Below are 20,190 nucleotides of genomic sequence, written 5' to 3'. Positions count from 1 at the left end.
CGAAAGCACACCAGTGCAAGTAGATAAATAGGTACCTGCTGTGGCAGGAAGGTAATCGGCATTTCCGTGTGTTCTGGTTTCCATCACAGTGTTCTGTTGCACCAGAAGCGGTTTAGTCCTGCTGGCCACATGACCCGGAAAGCTGCCTGTGGACAAACGCCGGCTCCCTCAGCCTGAAAGCGAGAGGAGTGCCTCAACCCCATAGTTGCCTTTGACTGGACTTAACCATCCAGGGGTCCTTTACCTTTCACCTTTTTTATTGCCACATGTACTGGCTCCACTTGAGACCTTCACATATTCCATGCAAAGGTCTAAAGTTCTTCTGATCCCATCTGGCTGAAGCCTCATCACAACTGGGAACAATGGTAAGACACTCAACATGCAAAGATCTGAAGTGGGAGTGTGTAGGGACAGTGGGACAGACCTGGTGAACATGCATCCTTCCTAGTTTAAGCTCCATATGTTCACACATGCTTGACCAAGGCTATTCTCTGTGGATCCTTATGTAACAAACCAGGGGCTGCACCTCTGCTTGTTTCATTCACCAGTCCCCTACCCCACACCCCATCAACCACTCTCGCCAAAGCCACCCACCCCTCCCCTTATTCATTTTATTCATTTCATTCAAAATGTATACACTACTTGATTGTAAAAAACAACAACAACCAACATCAAAAGCTGCTTACAAAGAGAGTTCATCAAACTGCAGCAGCTCACCTGAGCTTCCCACTTTGGACAGCCCCTTGCTTGCCTCTGTCTTTGGTTTCCCCCTCCTCATGCTCCAAAGCTGCTGCAATGTGAGAGCCCAGTCTGTCACCATACTGTAGTTTGCAGTGCCCCCTGTCAGTGGCCAAGCCAACTGCTGCGTGACGACAGCCTTTCAAGTTTATTGTATGCAAAATATGGCACCATGAGCTCACAAGAGAGGGAGGCGTCAGCAAGCTTGTGGGAACGTAAAGGTCTGCAAAAATAAATAAATAGAAGAAATCCTTTGCAGGTGGACCTAAGCAGGGGGACCACTGTTAAAATAGTCTAACAATGACTGAGCATGTTCAGAAGGAATGGGATGTCGCTGACTAATAGAGTCAGGGAGGAGGCAACAGAGTGTCCTGGAAAGTAAAAACCAGCTGGAACCTTGAAATCGAGTCCTCCACACACTGCAATATTTTGTGGCATGTAATGTCTCTGCTTATCTTCTCCTTTGTTCATGCCTGCAGTTGTATCCATCTGTTTCCCACCAGGTGGCAGGAAAGCCTGCAATATAGATGCTTTGAGATAGGAAGACTGACGGGCTTTATTACCTCTTGCAAGCAGATTTCAGGACCCTGGGATGCCACTGCATGGTTCCCAAACTTCAGCAGTGCCTAAGATGGCCTGGTTATATATTTGTATGAGGATGAGATGTAGTGATTGCATGAACTGTACCGTTTCAAAGTACCCATGGTGGATCCCCCCCTTTCAACAAAACAATTTATTATACAATTAGTACACTTATATACTAGTGACGCGGGTGGCGCTGTGGTCTAAACTATAGAGCCTAGGGCTTGCCGATCAGAAGGTCAGCGGTTCGAATCCCCGCGACGGGGTGAGCTCCTGTTGCTCGGTCCCTGCTCCTGCCAACCTAGCAGTTTGAAAGTACATCAAAGTGCAAGTAGATAAATAGGTACTGCTCCGGTGGGAAGGTAAACGGCATTTCCGTGCGCTGCTCTGGTTCACCAGAAGCGGCTTAGTCATGCTGGCCACATGACCCGGAAGATGTCTGTGGACAAATGCTGGCTCCCTTGGCCTATAGAGCGAGATGAGCACCGCAATCCCAGAGTCGGTCACGACTGGACCTAATGGTCAGGGGTCCCTTTACCTTTACACTTATATACCATCTTTTTGCCAAACCATTCAAGGTAGCTCCTTCATCTTGACAGGCCTTTTCGACAGGTGGGCAGGACCTCCTACATGCCAATGAGCTGATGTCACAAGTAATGTCAGGGGACCCAAACTAAAAAACGCACAAGCAACCCCTTTTGTGAGCACAGCTTGAACTGCAGAGGAAGATCCTTTGCATTGCCAGTTTCAATTTAACCTATGATGCAAAGGGATATTTGCGATTACAGCAAGTCCTGCTTTGGACAGGCATTCATTTTTGTGAAGATGAATGTTGGAAGGACTTCTTTACAAAGTGCATAGTTAAATAATGGAATTCACTCCTGCAAGTTGTAGGCCACATTCACAGCATACATTTAAAAGCACAGTGATACCATGTTAAACAGCCATGGCTTTCCCCCAAAGATTCCTGGGAAGCGTAGTTTGGTAAAGGAGTTGAGCCTTGTTAGGAGACTCCTGTTCCTCCCTAACAGAGCGACAATTCCCAGAGTTCCCTGTGACGAAGCAATGGCGGTCAAACCATTCTGGGAACTGTAGCTCAGTGAGGGGAACAGATAGACAACTCTCAGCACCATTAGCAAACTACAGCTCCCAGAATTCTTTGGGAGAAGCCATGGCTGTCTAAAGTGGTATCACAGTGCTTTAAATGCGGTCCCAGCGCCACAAGCCCTTGGACTATATGCAAGGAAGAAGGCAGGCAAGTGGGGGCTGGCTCAGAGCAGACTGAGGCCCATTTGCCCTCATGACCTTCCTCACCTGTATCTGCAAGAACCATAAAGCTGCACTATGATCCTGTGTCAGGCATGGGCATAGAGCAGAGCCTTCTTAAATCTACCAGCTATGCACCAGGTATTTCAAATACCATCATTGGCAAAAGCCTAAACCCAAACCTGTTTCTTCCTGCCTTTCTTTGTTTTGTTATTTCTCCCTCTTGTAGGGGGGGGGGAGGGGGGTGCTGCTGCTGCTCAGGATGCAGCGTCACTGAGTTCTCCTCCCCACCCCTGGACGCCCTTCTCTCTTGTGCCTTTCCTGCTGCTGCAAGTACATTTCCTTGGAGGAAGTCTATGGCAGACATCTGCACTGCAGCTATTCTGCTGATGATGACAGACTTTCTGGACTGGTCTCTGGACAAGCCAAGGAAATGGGAGGAAGGCAATCAGACTAATTGCTCCCCAAACTACAACTTATTAAATTAATTCTAAGCCAGTGTTGGCAGACTGTGCATTAGGCGAGGTGAAGCCATTTGCTTTGGGCAGCAGATCTGACCCTCTCCCCATCCCCAGAGCACTGCTGCCAGTCCCACCTGCAGCCAACACATCCCTGTTGCCCTTGCTTTTGCATCGCAGCAGCGGCACGGATGCAGCCGCAGGTGAGGTTGCAGTTGTGGTGATGGGGCTGGCGGCAGCACGGGCACCATGATGATGTGGGAGGAAAGGGGTGGGGACCCTGAGCTGGGAGCGGGGCATCATTGTGGGGGTGAAGGGTGGCATTGGCCATTTTGCCTACAGTGGCAAAATGTATTGGGCTGCCCCTGAGTATTGGGGGAAAGAAGGAAGAAGTCAGTGTAATTGGTTGATTCAAATCAGCACACCTTTAAGATCCAAATTAACACATGCTGATCATTGGCAATGTGACCATCTGGACTACAGAGCTGTGATGCCAAGTCTTTTCACAGCTTTCCCCCTCTTTTCCTTTCCTTTACTCCACCGCATCCTCCCCCAGCAGAAGTCATGAGTTTTAAATTTATGTTATGATTATTGCCTTACCTAATTCATGCAACGATATCACACTCCATGGCCACATTCGTGCCTTACACTTCATGTAAGTACTATGATACCAAATGGCTTCTCCCAAAGAATTCTGGGAGCTGTAGTATCTTCAGGGTGCTGAAGCTCCAATTCCTAGAGTTCCCTGTGAAGAGAGATTGGTTGTTAAAGCACTCTGGAAATTGTAGCTCTGTGTAGGGAATAAGGGGTCTCCTAACAACTCCCAGCACCCTTTACTAATTCCAGAATTCTTTGGGGTGAATGTGGCACATGACTCTTCACACTGCAAGCCTAAAGTCCCAATTTAAATTTCATCAGTAGGAACCTAGGAAGCTGCTTTATACAGAGTCAGACCACTGGCTCACCTAGCTCAGTTACTGCCATCTACACTGACTAGTAGTCCCTGCTCTACATGCAAAAGGTCCCAGGTTCAAATCCCCGACATCACCATGTAGGTCTGGGAGAACTGAAACCCTGGAGAGCTGCTGCCAGTAGTGCAGACGGTATTAACTGAGCTAGGTGAACCAATGGTTTGACACAGCTTCCTTTTTACTTGTGGAAATGTCTGGCTGATGCCAAAAGCTGCCTGATGTCAACAGCCTCTCATGTGAAGGTACCGGCTCCTTACAGCTTCCAGGCTGCGAGGCAGGAATTGCACCATATTTAATGCATCACACGGCAGCAGCACGCTGCGATGTAAATGAGGACTTCAGCAGGGTCATGAAATATGCATTGTTTGTGTGTTTTCTGATTCGTGCTTTCACTCTAATTGACTCCCTTTCCAGCTGACGTACGGCAAACGCTGGTATGTCTCACTCTGCTGCAGCTGAATGCTGAACGCTGGTCTTTTTTGCCTTTCTTTTCTCTAGTCACACTTTCAAAGTCATGCTAAAATATCCGACAGGAATTCCCCCCACCTCTGATTATTTGTCCTCATCTGAACAAGATTGAACACAACAATCATAATACTAGAAAGTACTACTGCTAGAACTCAGGGGCATCCAGTGTTGGAAGGTTCATGGCAGATGAAAAGGAAGGACTTCTTTACATATGCAAAGTTCAACTACGGATTTGATGTTCACAAGAGGTAGGTCACATAGAGAGCTTATGGTGCCACTTTAAACAATCATGGGTTCCCCCAAAGAATTCTGGGAGCTGTAGTTTGTTAAGGGCATTGAGAGTTGCTGGGAGGCCCCTATTCCTCCCCCATAGACCTACCATTTCCAGAGCTCCCTGGAAAGAGGGATGTTAACCTACTCTGAAAATTGTAGCTCTGTAAAGACAAGAAGCCTCCTATTAATTATCTTTTTTTTTTCAAAAATTTTTATTGGGTTTTCACATTTTATATAGACAAAAACAAAACACAAAACACCAAAACAAACATAAAAGACAACAAACATATATAATTTCCGAAAATCTTAATTTTCTAACCCTAGTCCTTGACTTCCCCCCACCCCCTCCCTTGCATCCCTATTCCCAAATTTATGTCAGCAAATTGGCATTTCCTTTTTTATCTTAATATTAATCCTTTTATAAAGAAAAGCAAAAATAATTTTTTCCTAAGTTGGACCCCAATTCTCTTCCATCGATTTCTCATTTTATCTTGAATAATTTTCTTATTAACTAAACCCCCTGGTCTTGAGTGTTGTTTAAATTTAGATCCTTCCCTCCCTCCCATCCCCGATTTGCGTCCCTTCCCGAAACATGTCCAAAATATCAGTTCTTAGCCTGGGTTCCGCACGTCCGAGGCTCTCAAATCTCTTTCAGTCCCCCTCCACCGGTTTTGTTGGTAGTCCTTTATGTCGGTCATCAAGTCTCGAAAGAGTTCCTTCACAATCAGTCCAGTCAGTCCATAGTCTCTTCCCATATTCAGAAACAACTGCTGAAGAGTTTCCACAAGGCCTGACTCTTGAAGATAATCAAAATCAAAGTCTATGTGGAGGCCCCAATTGTACTTCTTTATTTCAAATTTCTGAGTTCCATAAACTCCCAGGGCCTCCACTTTCGTCTTCTGTATCTTTCGTAGGCTTAAAGTAGATTTAATCCAATAGTCTCCTTGCTTGTGTTCTCCAGGTGTCAGCTTCTGGTTAATATTTTCCCACTTCACTTGTTCTCTTTCTTGTTTTGTCTTCTCCTCTTCTTTATTTATTATTTCAAATCCAGCTGTGGATTCTTTCTCACTCAAGTCCTCATTACATTCAGCAGGACTACTTGTTTCAGAATTCAAGGTCATCAGTTGTTTGCTCATATCTGTAGTCTGTTCCTGTAAGATTCTCACCAGGCAAAACATCCTTTCGATTTCTCTCAGTATCTTTCCATCCACAGCCATTGTAATTCCACAGAGTTCCCCCTAGAGGGGATCTGGTTACTTAATGTTCTTTTCTCCAACAATCCTCTATCCTGTTATTGTTTCTTTGTTTCCAACAATTTTAATTCAATTGTAACTCCTTTTAACCAGAGAGGTCTTAAATAGCAATTTTTCCACTGTTAACAGTCCATTTGACAGCTTTGACAGCTGTCAAATTCTGCTCCTCTTATACAGGCTCCAAAGCAGGTCGCTCCCGGGCCCGGGAGGGAGGGTTGTTTACAACAAAACAGAAACACTTCCAACACTCCACTCTCCTGCTCAAATTTACCTTTCCAAATCTTGGAAGTTACTGTCTTTTTGAAACTCACCCTTTACAGGGTAGGCACTCCAGCTTAGCTCTTGTATCGTTGCTCTGGATTGTCTGCAAGGGGGGGGGTGGGGACTTCCTTTTAACACCCCCCCCCGATCGTCTCAAATTTGAAAGGTAGAATTTTTAAAGTTCGGTTCCAAATTACTCACGGGTTCTTCTTTTCAGTCCAAATTTCAAGGAAGGAAGTCAGCGCTCTCCAGTCATGGCTCGCGGCTTCGCTCAGCGGCGGTAGCGATCGACTCTCAGTGCCGCGCCGTCCCCCGTATCCCCTCCGCAGCCTTTAAAAAGGCTCTTCGCGAATCAGGGGGGGCGCTTAAGGCACCCACCGAGTCTTCAGTCCGCAGGCTTCCGCGCCTGCGGTTTTTAAGGGTCCCCGTGTCGCCGGCACGGCAAAGACCCATCCACCGCTGAGCCGATTCCCTCCGGAGCTCGGAGGAAATCCGCCATTTCCAGATCGCGCCAACCCGGAAGTCAGAAGCCTCCTATTAATTATCGGCACCCTTAACAAATGGCAGTTCTTGAAATTCCTTAGGGGAAGCCATGGCTGTTTAAGGGGAGGCCATTGTGCTTTAGATGTATGGTGGGAATGTGGCCATGGTGATGGTCATCAGTTTGGATGGCTTTAACAGAGAAATAAATAGATTCGTGGAGGATATGGCTATGAATACCTACTAGCCATGGTCTCTCTGTTCTACCTCCTCTGTCAGAGGCAGTATGCCTTTGAAATACCAGTTGCTGGGGATCTCAAGTGAGGAGAGGTTCCACTTGCTGGTTTCCTACAGGTCTCTGGCTGGCCACTGTGAGAACAGGATGCTGGACTAGAGGGGCCGTTGGCCTGATCCAGCAAGGCTCTTCCAATGCATACCAGGATGCAGATTCCACCCCTCTTCTGTCCCCCAAGCACTGTCCAATTTTGTGCTGAGCAGCAACTGCTCAAAGGATAGTTTCTTGTAAGAGAATCTGCTCCTATCCAGCCCCGAGAGAGTTAGAAAAGAAATCCATGCCAGCGGCGAAGCGTGGAAGGGGGCACAGGGTCAGTGCAAAATTGCTAGGGGAGCAAAATTTTAACACCCGGTGCTGCCCCAATACAGCAGCACACTTCCGTCGCTAGGCTCTGTTGAATACAGCTTCTCCATGCGAACCAGAAAGTGACCTCTCCAGACAATGGAATGACTCTTCTTTTCTTAACTCGGCCACTGCGATCTCCTGGCTGATGTGGACACTGTTAGGCAGTTGAATGTGCATGCATACTCTGTCCATTTCCCTTCTGCCCACTCCCTCCATGTGGCCCTTGGCACTGGCAACCCATGCTACGCCACTGATCCATGCTATGGGAAATCCTCAAGCAGGAACTGAGCACAGGACCACTCTCCCCTCCTGTGGGTTCCAGCAACCCGTATTCACTAGCATTACTGCTTCCAACTGTGGAGGCAGAGCATCCACTGCCCCCCAGATACTGTTGGACTCCAACTCCCATCCCTGACTTTTGGCTGGGCTGCCTGAGGTTGATGGGAATTGGACTCCAACAGCATTTGGAACAGCCCAGTGGTGCTGTTCTAGACTGACCATCCTCTGACTCATCCAACCTCCCAGCACACACACAGCATGGTGGATCAGGACCTTGGATTGTGCCTTAATAAATCTGGACTGATTATTTAATCAGCATACACAATTTTATGCAGATCTATTTCCCTTCTTTTTTTGGTGATGTGTTTTTTTGTTTGTTTCCCTCATTAGGCACCAGGTGTGGCCTCACTGCTGTTGCTCTCCCCTCCCAGCCTTTTGTGCTGAAATGCAGGTGGAGGGGAATGATTTGGATGCACAGCTTTGCAGCATCATCTGGAGAGAATGAGTAAGTAAGGAAGCATTAGAGCTCATTTGGAATTGCAGGCAGAGAAAGGGGAATAGAAAACCAACCCCAATCTATTCTCTTCTTATCCTAAGGCGACTGTCAGCTGAGTGGCATTATAATGGGGCACAGAGACCGCCGTGGGGACAAGCTCAGAGCCATTTAGCTAGTGTCAGGGAAATACTAATTGCGGGCGCCGTCACCTCGCTGCTCTGTGATTCACTCTGCATGCAGCAAATCTCACTCGCCCCAACAGCTATGATCCAAAACATCATAGCTTGAGGAAATTTGGAGACTTGGAGAAAGGTGAACTGAACAGTCCTTGGTGGGCCAGCCAGCACTTAGGATGAGAGGTTCATAGGATGCTGTTCTATAGTGAGTCAGACTCATTTGTCCATCTAGCTTAGTATTTACACTACTCTTGGCTGTGAGCCCTGGAAGACTTACTCCCTGCCTTGCAGGCCTTTTCCCACGCTGACTGACTCCAGCTACAAAAGCTGAGGCTGTTGAACAGACTCTTGGGCTGTTGCTGTTGGTTTTTTGTATCTTTAGTTTTAGATCTTGTGATCTTTATGTGGCAATTGTTCGGTTTGATTGTACATTTTTTATTTGTTTTTTATTGTTTAGGAGTACTTTTGTCATGTTGCAGTTATGGATATTTTTTCTTGTTGTAATCTGCCTTGTGCATGGTTTGAACTGTGGAAAGGTGACATACAAATGTATGTATGTATGTATGTATGTATGTATGTATGGACTCTGACTAGCAGTGGCTCATTGGGATTTCAGGCAGAGTTCTCTTCCAGCCTACCTGGAGATGTCATTGGGGATTGGACCTGGGACCTCCTGCATGCAAAGAAGATGCTCTGGCTCCCACTAAAAATGCTCCCATGATGCTCCCACTAAAAATAAACAAGATTACAGTTTTCATTGTTCTGAATAAAAGACTGGTTTAAATAGTGCTTTTTGTGATGGTACCCCCTGTAAGAAATGGCAACACACACACCCTTTATTTTTGCTCCCTGTGGCATTTTGTACTGGCAACCATGACACTTTTATGAAGTTATAAGTACTGCTACCTTCTACCCCCTAAAAAAAGAGCACAGAATAGACACATATTTGCAAAATAATTTCCCCAAATATAATGCATTTTTGCATGTTCTTTTCACAACCATATGATTTTTAATGCATACTTTACCCCAGTACATGCATTTTTGTGTAGATTACTTGGCTGGGGAATAGCCAATTTTTATTTTTTAAAAAATTGGAAGAAGAAGAAGAGGAGGAGTTTGGATTTGATATCCCGCCTTTCACTCCCCTTCAGGGGTCTCAAAGCGGCTAACAATCTCCTTTCCCTTCCTCCCCCCACAACAAACACTCTGTGAGGTGAGTGGGGCTGAGAGACTTCACAGAAGTGTGACTGGCCCAAGGTCACCCAGCAGCTGCATGTGGAGGAGCGGAGACGCGAACCCGGTTACCCGGATTACGTGACTACCGCTCTTAACCACTACACCACACTGGCTCTCTCTCACTGGAAGTGCGAATTTTGAAAGGCAGATGTGTTTCAGTTTGAATATTGTTTTGGAAAGTGTGAAATCTTGGTGAAAAGCAGGGCTTTTTTCCAGCAAGAACTCTCCAGCACCTCTCAGTTGGGTGCCATTGTAATTCTAAAAGAACGAGGGAGGTGTTCATGGTGAGTTCTGGCACCTCTTTTTCTAGAAAAATGGCACTGGTGAAAAGTAAATACATTTTCTTCCCTTGAGCTTCTAGTTAATGCATGTGTTACTTTAAACCACAAGTGGGCACTGTTGGTCTAGTGAGCTAGCCACCCCCTGCTTGTAGCCTTAACTCAACCCCTAAAAGCTGAGCTATTTTGTGTTATTCTCCCCCAACATGCTGAGACAAGATGTCTGCTATTTCTCTCATCTATATCTACTTATCCTGTAAATTGTTCCTGATATGATAAATCTGCTCCTCCATGAATAAAGCCTTTGAACTCCAGAAACTGCAAGTGATTACAGTAGTACCTCGGTTTTCGCATGTCTCCATTGATGAACATTTCAGTTTTCAAATGCCGTAAACCTGGAAGGAAATGCTTCAGTTTTCGAATGCGCCTTGGAAGTTGAACTGGAAATGCAGCTTCTGTATTGAGTTTTCCGTTTTGAGGCTTCCGAACTGAGTTTTCGGTTTTCAAATGTTTCGGAACTTGAATGGTCTTCCGGAACGGATTACGTTCAAAAACTGAGGTACCACTGTATTCCAATCCAATTCACCTAAGTTGCAAGGTCTGCTAACACAAATTTGGTAGGTTCACCTTTAAATTTGAACTGATTTAAGTTTCTTCCCCATCTCTGATGGTAATCTTGCGCTTTGGGGGAGTCCCAAGATTTCCACCTAGACATGAATGAAGGAGGTAGTATATAGCCAGCATTTTACTTCTTCATTCCCTGCTTCCTTGATCTCTCTTAAGCCTCCTGTATTGCTGCTTAACCTTGGCTTCCTTTATATATTATCTGTATCTGTGCTAACACAGCAATATGTCCTGGAGCAGATTTCAGCAAGGAAGGAGCGAGGCTCTGGATACCAGCCAGCAAATGACGGATTTATTGCTGATGGGAATGGCCATCGCTGGATATGGGCTAGATTTTATGAAATGATAAATGCATCTGTGAAATGCATTATCTGATGGTTATGTGAAATCATGGAATGTGTGAAATGCAAGGCAACAGTATTCCCTAAATTTGGGAAGTGGGTGTTCTCTTGCACCCTTCAGATGATTTTCATAAGTACCCTATGGCCTTTTTAAAGGCTATCAGTTCCCCACTGCTGGTGTAGACAATACTGACCTTTATGGACCAATGGTCTGGCTCTGTATAAGGCAGCTTCCTGTGTTCCTATGAAACTAATGCACATTGTGATGGGCAGTGGCAAGCGCACAGGTCACCTTTGTCACAGTCAGGACGCCTATGTCCTGGCCAGGCCTGCACCCAACCTTGTTTTTGTACAATCTTGTTTGTCCTCAGTAACCAAAATTATATTATCAACATATACAAGCAGAAAAGTTGTTTTCCTTCATTTGCAAGGAATTGTACAAAAAAAGTGGCACTAATAAAGAAAAGTTCCAGGGTGGCAACAGAAAGCAAACTAAAAATGCTTTTGCAGTTCATCAAAACTATCCAGCAATATCAAGTTAAAGGAAAACTGGTGCTATTAACAGTAATCCTTCTAGCTAACTTCCATGCATATGGTAAAGGTAAAGGGACCCCTGACCATTAGGTCCAGGCGTGGCCAACTCTGGGGCTGCAGCACTCATCTCACTTTATTGGCCGAGGGAGCCGGCGTACAGCTTCTGGGTCATGTGGCCAGCATGACTAAGCCGCTTCTGGTGAACCAGAGCAGCGCACGGAAACACCGTTTACCTTCCCGCCGGAGTGGTACCTATTTATCTACTTGCACTTTGACATGCTTTCGAACTGCTAGGTTGGCAGGAGCAGGGACCGAGCAACGGGAGCTCACCTCATCGTGGGGATTCGAACCGACAACCTTCTGATCGGCAAGTCCTAGGCTCTGTGATTTAACCCACAGCGCCACCTGCGTCCCTTTTATGCATATGGTATGTGATGCTCATTATTTTCCCCAATAGTTAAATGATAACTGGTATCTGGCGGGCAGACCAAAGCACTCGTCAGGAAAGCTATGAGATTCAGGTGAGAGTCAGATGCCTTGTCAATCCCAGCAGGTATATAAGAGGACGACCCGGCCTGCCCAGTCCACAAAAGGTTTACAAAGTTCAGTTATTGCAAAAGTTTTTCAGTGTTAATTTTATGCATTTTTAAAAATCACCACGGTATTTAACGATAATATCTTATGTTTTTTAAATGAGAAATTGTGAATTGCAGAATTTTAAATACCCGTCATCATCCTTGGCTTCACTCAATTTTGTTTATAACACTCTCCCATCTTCTTCTAGTTGTGAGGGTGGGGAGTAGCCTAGGGCCTCTCTTCATCTAAATCCGGCCCTGCTTCCTGCCTCTGTTAGGTGGGTAGCTTTATAAAGTGTGGGGAGCTTCCCCCTCCTTTAAAGGCAGCCTTTCCCAACAGGAGGCCCTCCAGATGTTCTGGACTACAATACCCATCAGCCCCAGACAGTTGCAGGCCAAAGCATTTGGAAGGCACTATGCTGGGGAAGGATGTGTTAAGTCATCAAATTGGTCTGGGTGGGCTCCAGCCTCTCCCTCCCCCTACCCCCCCCAGTATCTCTGTGCCTTACCATGTGTAAGAAAACAACATTAACATTAATTAACAAACTTCTTAATCACATTGAAACCAGCAACACAGGGGTAGAGAATGAAGACCTTAAAGGAGCAGCTGTCCAATTAGCAACGAGGCGTCTTTGATGTGCTCTGTCTGAGTTATTATACCACCGCGGCTGCTGTCATGAGCAATCCTCTAAAAGCTTTAAAACTGAAGCCAAGGGCTGGTTATTTGATTATCCTGATGAAATTCTGCACACTTCCCTCCCTCCTGTCTCAAGCCAATTCCTCTGTGTCAGCTCTGCAGCCTCCCCCCTTTCTTTCCTTCTTGCTGTGGGGCCAAAACAGCAGGTCAGATCCTCCGCCTTCCTCTTCCCCTGCTGGGACGCCCCCCCCCAAGACTTGTCATTAACATGCAGCGCCAGGCAGGACTGCATCATGGTATGGAGTGGAGATTCCGACCCCGTGGTGCCTCCTGTTCCTTGACATTCAGAAGGTGAGCAGCAGGGATTGCTTCAGCAGCAACATTTAACTTCTCTTGCCAGGTAAGAAGTTTTTAAACCTGTCCCCCTCAATTCTTTGCTATGGTCCAGATGGACCAGTCGTATTTCTCAAGGTCTAACAGCAAAATGTTCAGTCTCCAAAATGCCCATTTATTTTGGGGGAGACCACCTTAAGCCTCCCTAAAACACGAATCCTCAACCTTTGCACCCGCAACACAAACTCCATCCCTTTTCCTGCCTTGGCAGGAGACATTTCAGGGTGCTCTGTCTGCTGGTCCCCAGCTATGCTCATGATTTACCGCAACGCATTGTAGAAATGGAACTCTAAAATCAAACCGAGGGGGTGATCATCTGTGGCTTTTGCAGTCCAGCTGGATCAATGCTTTTCACAACCTCAAGGGACTTTAAACAACCATTTCATTCAGATCAGGGTTGCCAAAAAACCCAATGTTTTAAACTGAAGTGGATTTGTCTTCTGCAGGTCAATGCGCACAATGGGTTTGTGCAATTTGAAGTAGATGTTTGAAGTATTAGGGTGACTCTGGAAAGAGTTGATAGGGGAAACTGTGTTCTGGCAGACTGTGCAATTGGTGTGAAAATGTGTCAGGATGGGATATTGTTTAGGGGTTGTTGCTGGAGTCAAGATTTATTTTGGAGGTGCATTATTTCTGTCCCATTATGCCATTGTATTAATATTATCAATTATCAATGGATTCGCTAATTGAACGGTCTGTCTATTTGTAGAAGATGTCTTCATTAGCCTATTATATAAATGTTGTCATATCTTGCAACTGTTTGTGGATCATGCAAGCTTTTTGATGTTGCAAGCTGCCTGGAGCATGACTTACTATGGAAGGGCAGAATGCAAGTAAATGTTGTTGTTGATGATGATGGATGTGAGGCTACTGCATATGTGTTCAGGTGCATTCTGCTTGGTTGTGTGCCAGTGGAGGTTGGTCCATCAGGGTGAATGTGTCACTGCTCACCAACCTCAGCCTGACCTCAGCCTGCTCCAGCCTGTGTTCTTTATTCCATCCAGTCACTCATCAGCAAGGAAGAAATTCACTGCTCCATCCAGGTCAAATTCCCACAAGGGATGGGGGAGAGATCTGATTCAGTTCCTGTTTAAAGGCAAACCTACCTAAGCTACACTTTCCAAAACAATACGCGAAGTGAAACACAGCCATCCTTTGAAATTGGCACTTGGCTGAACTTTGCGATGCAATTTTTCAGTCAAGTAATGTGCACAAAAATGTATATACTGAAGTGGAGTGTGCATAGAAATGCATATATTTCTGAAAACAATATAAGACAAAATGCGTTAGATAAGGGGGAATTGCTTTACAAAAATGTGTATACAGGATAATTTTTTTAAATAATATTTTATTAGGTTTTATCGATAGAAAAGTTTAGAAAAATACAAACATTAAGCACAAAAAAGAAAAAAAGAAAAAACACATATAAAAGAAAAACAAAATTTCCCTATTTCTTAATCTCTCATCTTTAGTTAACTTATTTTCCTGACTTCCTCACGTCTCCCATTTTTGTATCCCTTTTTAAATTTGGTTCAGCAAATTCATATCCTATTAGTTTATCTATTATTAATCCCCTCTTACATTTACCTTGTTGCTAGAACCCCTTCAATTCATTTCAATGTCATCAGCATTCAAAAATTTTACAGTATTTCTGCAAATAAATTTTAAATTTCCTCCAATCTTCTTCCACCGACTCTTCTCCCTGGTCTCGGATTCTGCCAGTCATTTCCGCCATCTCCATATAGTCTATTAGTTGCATCTGCCATTCTTCCAAGGTGGGTAGATCTTGTGTCTTCCAATGCTTTGCAATACAGGGATAATTTTTGACTAAATGCTGGTGAATTTTCATTCGGAGTTGACAAACCGATGTGGAAATGTAGAGATCTGAGGGTAAGACTGAGAAAACATGAGACTGAGAAAAACCCAAATTGACAGGTTCCCCCCCCCCAGGTTTCCCGAGAGGCCTCTGCCTGACCCCTGTGAGAAGAAGATGCTAGATGGACCTGATGCTGCAGGCTCTTCTTCTGTTCTTATGCTTTTCTCAGGCAGTAGCAATTTGGAGAGGTAGGGAGGAGTGCGCTCCGAGATCTGGATTAAGCATAAAAAATAAGTGATGTGTTAATCTGGTCATTATTCAAACCACCTTCCTTCTCTGTCTCGCTCATCCTTTCTTTCTTTGGGATAATATCCTAATAATGCCAGCAAATCCAACCAAGAGACGGTCCAGGAGACCGTCTTTTGAATCTTGTCAGCTCCCTAAATTAATTTTTCCAGATCACCAACTGAATGCTCCGATAGCATTTTCCCTCTGGAAGAAAAAAGATGATAGAATGACCCCATTGCTAACGAGAAGTTTAACGTTACAATGGCTTAACATCTTGCAAAGAACAAGGTGCACCAGAGAGAGATAGAGGCGTGGCTGGATTTTGATGCTGTGGCCATTATGGATGTTGAGAAAGGAATTAGGAGGCCTGGCCTAGGACATTCTTCTCAAGGGCCATGCTGTTTCGCAGGAAGTGGTTTTCCCCCAGTGCTCATGGACTCCCATGCAGCTGGCCTGGCTTGGGAATGAAGTTGGTGACATCTTGGGATGGGGAAAAAATTCGATTAAGTTTGCATTGAAAAACAAACTTGACTCACTCGCACTGCCTGAATCAAGATGCAAACCGAAATTTGCACGACTTCAAATTTTGCAGTGTGGTTCTCCAGCGAAGTACTCTGTATGAAAATGCATCTGTAAGAGGGTAAAATATCCATAAAAATGCACATATATGTGAAAATAACATACAAAAGGTATTATCTTAAGTAAAACTGCTCCTTTGTTTATTGTGCATCTATTTCATTTCATTTACAAATTGCTTCCTATGAAATGTCTTCTTGCAACAATTCAACAGGAAACCCCATCTACAATAAAAAACATACCGAAACCAATTTCATATATGAAAACCATTTCAAACAGATACCAGCTAGGATTTTTTTTTTTAAATCCCCAACTCTGTTTAAGAGACTTGTTGGGAAAGGTAGGGTGCAATTTAATGCTGAATTTTTGTTATTGTTCTGTTTTGTGCTTTTGTTTAACTGTTAGTTTATATTGATAGTTGTTTTTTTAAATCCAGTTGAATGCCTGCCCTGATAATTTTACTGAAGAGGGCACCATAAAACATATTTGAATAAACAAAAGGAAAAAAAGATGAAAAAGGCTGATTATGTCTTTCTTTCCTTTCAAAGGACCATATGTTTCTCCCCCAAAAAACTCACTTGCTTTTTAAATCAGTGTGGGGGAGCCTGTGGCAGAAGGGCCATAGCTCAGTGGGGGAACACCAGCTTTCATGCAGAAGGCGCCGGGTTTGATTCCCAGCTTCTCCATGCAGGAAATACACTTGTCTGAAACCCTGGAAAGTGTCTGCTAGTCAATGTAGACAAAACTGAGCTAGACGGACCAATGAACTAGGGTGAGTCAATATAGACTGGTCCTACTCTGTGGGAGGCAGGTTTCAGGTTCATCGACAGCACTTAGGTCCAGTCCCTGGCATCTACAGGTAGAGGTGGGAGAGAACCCTCTCTGAAAAATTGTACAGCCACCGCCGACGGTCAGTGTGCAGACAATAAGGATTATAATGACCAATTGTCAGGGCCTTCTGGTGGTTCCCTAGCTGCGAGAAGCCAAGTTACAGGGAACCAGGCAGAGGGCCTTCTCAGTAGTGGCACCCGCCCTGTGGAACGCCCTCCCACCAGATGTCAAAGAGAAAAATAACTACCAAACTTTTAGAAGGCATCTGAAGGCAGCCCTGTTTAGGGAAGCTTTTAATGTTTAATAGGTTATTGTATTTTAGTGTTTCGTTGGAAGCTGCCCAGAGTGGCTGGGGAAACCCAGCCAGATGGGCGGGGTATAAATAATATATTATTATTATTATTATTATTATTATTATTATTATTATTATTATGGTCTGACTCAGTGTAAGTCAGCGTCCTATGTTTCTACCTAGCTTCTACACACATAAACGAAGGCAGCATGCAGCCAGGGCATGAGGAGAGCCTTTCGTGATTCGGAAATGAGACGGGAGCTCAGAAAGTGATCCTGGATGAGAATGGAGGGTGCTGCAAGCAGGGCTGGTGTAGCCGTTAGGCGGGGTGCCCCAAGATGGCACTCTCGTGGACACACCTGCCCCACTGCTTTTGTTCCTGCTGCTGAAGCAGGCACCAGCACTGGTTTCAGGTGAGAGCTCGCCAAAATTGCACAAGATCTTGCAAAGCACACGAGATCTCACTTGACATAGGCACTGATTCTGGTGCTGCTTCTCTGCTGCTGGCGGTGGCAGAGTAGCACTTCCCATTTCACCTTAAGTGGCAAAACTGTATGCACCACCTCTGGCTGCAGGCACCTCCCTATTTCCCTCTGTGAAAAGCTGGAGGGTGTGCTTGATTTTCAAATGTTCGGGCAACCAAAGGCCAGAGGAAATTGCTTCAGGGGACCAGATCCAGCACAATACCTGGGTTATAGAAATAGTATGGGCTCTGCTGCTGCTTGCTCTGCTCACCAACCTGTCCTGCCCTTTGCTCCATCGACAGCTGTATGAACGGCACTGTGTGACGACAGCCTTAGATTTTTATGTATATAGGAAGAAATCATATGCCAGGCCAGGAATTAGAAAGAGAATGCCTTTCTTTCTTTCTTTCTTTCTTTCTTTCTTTCTTTCTTTCTTTCTTTCTTTCTTTCTTTCTTTCTTTCTTCCTCCCCCCCTTTCTCTTTGCATGAGACCTCTCCGTGCCTAGCTGAGCTGAAATGAAAAGGCCGAACCCATCTATATTTAGGTGAGGGCAGTGCTCAGGGTGGGTAATCCTCTTTCCCTGAATTATCTAGCTTGGGGGATTAGGCCCTTTAAACTCTTCGCCAAACCTCCCCCGCTCCATAAGGACACTGTGGAAGAGATGGGCATTTGAAAACTCACATTTTGCAGAGGGGATGCCATGGCTACAAAAACATAGGGTGCCCACAAAGTGGGGCTCTGCACTTGACTTGGTGGAAGGTACTAAGGCTGAAACAAAGCATATTGATCCTCTGCCCAGATCAGATGGTCAAAGAGGGCAGTGGTTTGCATAAAATTTACATATGGTAATTAATATATCCAGATGCACATTTGGAAATAATGGCTGGAATTTACACAGAAATATAACACATCTCACCAGTGTGGGGGAAAAGACTGTGTCCAGGAGAATTTTGTGCCTGCCAGTTGTTGTCCAGGTATTGCACCTCTTGATAGTCAACTTCCTGTTCTTCCTTCTTATGGTTCTTTAGCTTTGAACCAGACAGCCTTTCAAATCTAACAGAGGATATCTTCCAGCAGGGGACTGTCCTCTGATGACCCTTCAGAATTAATGAGGACTGTCCTCTGTAAAGCTGGACACACAGTCCCAGAGTTCATCAACATCTTATCTGGATTGCTCAATGGGATGGATCCCCAGCCTTCCCGGAAAGATCCCTTGCCCATCACTCCCGCCCTTCCCTGCAATGTGCACCTCTGAGGAAGTGTTGGGTGGTTTCTGGGCAGTAGGTTCTCTGGTTTTCACCAGCTGGCATCAGTGAAGTTCAGGAGGCGTAGCCGGTATCCCTGCATGAACTGACTGAGGCCTAGAAGATGCTCCAGAACCCGTTGTAATGTGCAAGGGTTCCTCAGCACATCATTTGATGTGAACATGGTTCCTGAAAGTAATACAAAATGAAACAGGGACATAGACTTTGCAGAGCTCATGATGAAGTGGAGGTAAAAGGAAAGTCATTTGTCCCTCACTTACTCTGAACAGAGAAGATTCCTCCCCAGCCAGTTCAAAACCAGGGTGGGTTTTGAATTGGTTCCAACTGGAGGGTGCTCCTGATTAGCCCTCCCTCTGACACTCTCCAACCAAATTCAGGCTCTGAACCTCAGCCCCAGGGTCAGGAAAGAAATCCTTCCTTGTTGCCCATGGTCAGATTAGGAAAGTCCAGAAGCAAGCCAGACTACAAACAGATCAGGGCTACCTTTCACCCCAGACTCAACCTGGGGGGTCTCTCTCTAACACAGTGCTTCTCAAACTTTTTTTCCCTGGGCCACACTTTCAGAATAAAAATCTGTTCACACCGTATCTAATTTTAAGTTGAAAAGAAATACAATGGAAAACAAAAAGAAACACTGTCTAGTGGTGCTTGATTTATAACATAGAACACGATTACTTTATTATATGATCGTGGGACTACCACAAAGTATAAAACAATGCAGCTACATAGGAACATGAATCATTCCCAAAATATAATATTGTTTGTCCTTGAATCTTCCTGCCATACTTGCCATCATCTCCTGCCACATCCTTTGAGAACCACTGCTCTAACAGGATGGGATTCCTCTCCTTCTCTTTTCTTCCCTGGGAGGAGAAAGTTTTGGGACCAGGGCTGGCCCTGCCATTAGGCAAAATGAGACAGCTACTTCAGGTGGGAGGTTTGAGGAGCAGGCAGCAGTGGTGAGGTGTTGGAGAAGAGAGCAGAGCTTCTTACACAGCAAATCCTGTACCCACTAGTCTATTGCCCTCAGGTGTGTTGGAAGATATTGTCCCATCACCATTGTTCAGAGGTGTTGTGGTCTAGGGTTGGGTGTGTGTGTCAAAAACCCATTACTGTTTCTCCCTATCTACAACATCCTAGAGCTACCCAAACAACATGAAAGGGGAACATTTTTAGCCACTGAAAAGAAGTCTTATCAGCCTTTGTGCAGATTGGAGCCAGAGTGAAAGGAGGCAAGTCAGCCATAGACGATTGGCTCCTAGGGTCACTCTGGAGAAGGTGCATGAGAACACTGACAAAACCCAAGGGGCTCTCTTTTAAGAGAATGGTGTGCAAGGTATTGTACAAAGGAGCAGAAATTGCTGATGTTCATCCCATGATCAGAACAGGAATCAATCCAGCCAATACGATCAGTATCTGCTTTTGTTGCTGCTTTTAGTGTGTAATAACAATGTAGTGTACACAATTACTTAAGTAAATTATGCAAGCTATGCAATTTCAACACGGTGGGCAGCTAGGCAAATAATTTAGTTGTGGACAGAAGATGAACTGCAGTGGAATGGAAATGGGGGTGCATGACACAAATACAGAGCGAAATGGAAATTGGTGCCCTTCTTATATGCCCAGGACAGAGGAAGTTTACCCCTGTTCAAATATACTATAAACTGCAGGAATCCAAATTCCAAAAGCAAATATTGG

Source organism: Podarcis vaucheri (assembly GCF_965113315.1).
Source record: "Podarcis vaucheri genome assembly, chromosome: 14".
NCBI classification, from domain to species: Eukaryota; Metazoa; Chordata; class Lepidosauria; order Squamata; family Lacertidae; genus Podarcis; species Podarcis vaucheri.
Note: the sequence above shows the minus strand (reverse complement) of the source record.